The sequence below is a fragment of the Thunnus thynnus genome, chromosome 1, assembly GCF_963924715.1.
Source record: "Thunnus thynnus chromosome 1, fThuThy2.1, whole genome shotgun sequence".
NCBI lineage: Eukaryota > Metazoa > Chordata > Actinopteri > Scombriformes > Scombridae > Thunnus > Thunnus thynnus.
In genome coordinates, this window is record NC_089517.1 from 7,268,729 (window position 1) to 7,270,551 (window position 1,823).

The window sequence follows — 1,823 nt, forward strand, 5'->3', positions numbered from 1 at the left end:
CTTTGTTGTCACTGGCTTCTTTCAGACAGCCCCCCCCCCCCCCCCCCCCCCCCCTGCTGTGATGCTGGAATTATGAACAATAACAACAAGGAAATTAGGTTAAGATAATAAATCCCCTCTGTGATTCAACCTGTCAACTTGTATATTCATCTGCATGATAACTGAGCTGAAGGCACCGCGGCTGTGTGAAAACAGTACATACTGTTGTTTTAAACTGGGAAATTGTGATCAAAGAGGAGTAGATTAAAAAGAGAAAGACGATTTGAACGCTCCTGCAGGCATGTTGTTTGTTGGTACATTCCTTGTGCTGCTGCTGCTGAACACCACTCACTGTGGCAGACAAGCTTGCATTTTTCATGTCAAACTAATTTGCAAACCATCTGCATGGAGCACACCCATTAGTACAGTATATCCTCCCATGTCAGTAAGAAGTCCCTGAAAGATCACCTCCAGACATGTTTAAAGACATGTAAAAATACTATGCTTTGAATAATAATTTGTGCCTGATTACAAAAATCCAAATACTTTTCATTTCATGGCCTCCAGACATGTTTTAAAATGTATAGAAAATACATAATATTAATGTTTTTTTCAACAAAAAAAGTTCAGTCGGCTCATTAAAAATCTACTCCTACCTCCTCATTTAAAAATCCCAGAATATATAAATATAATATTTTTTATTTCTTAAGTTTAACTGCTGGACAAAAGATGCCTCCTACTTGGCTGAAATGTCCATTTTCAGTGTGTATGTGCAGTGGAGGTTGAATGCTGGACCAGGATTGGCTCCAAACTGGTTGTGATGTCACAAATCCTGCTCCTTGTTTACCAGTATGTGACATCAGGGGTCCCAGTGCCGTGGGTGGTTACAGGCTACATCAGCCACTAGTTATACAAGAGCAAGCTGAGATTAAAAAAAATGTTCCTTGATTTTGATTTTGCGTATGAATTAGTTAACATTTGTTGGATGTTTTAAATATGCAGATAGAAGCAGCGTGGAGCAAATTGCATTTAAATTCTTTGATTACAATCTATTTTTATTGTGTTACTTTAAAAATGATTCATTCATTCAGTCAGTCAGTCTGTCAATAATGAATGAATAAACAAACAAACAAATAAATATATAAATATATATATATATATATATAATAAATGAAAATACATAAATAACTAAATAAAACAAAATTAATGATTAGCCTAAATAATAAATAAAATGAATAATAATAAAATGACTACCATCTGCAAACTGTAGTTCAGAGAAAAATTGAGGCTGTGTCATTTCATTCATATGAGGAATTAGTCAAACTTAATAATAAAGAATAAATAATAAATTCCCAAAGACCAATCTGACCTTAAGAACCAAAATGAAAGACGTGTCATTGAGAAACTTCCTGTTTCCACAGACCAATTTCACTTCAGAGTGACAGCGAACCAGAGTGTCACTCAGACAATATCAAACAATATTGTTGAATTTCAACATGAAAGCCCTCAAAAATGTCATATATGAGCTATGTTCCCTCTCATTTTCGACAGAAAAAAGGCTTGACACTTTCCTTTCATGTCGCTCACCTGGAGAAGTTTGTTATGCGCAGACACTGTCATATTTGTTGCACAATGTGTTTGGGTAGTTTTACTACCATCGCCATGGAGATTGTAGTTTTCACTTAACTTCCTTAATGATATTTTGGTCTGTAACTTTAGATAACTTGTAATGTCTGAGCCTCCAGGAAGAGCGCCGGGCTTTGAAGCCAATTTGACAGGGTGGTCAAACTGTGGAATTACAACTTCCGGGCCCGACAGAGGCCCAAAAAAACATTTCTCCCACA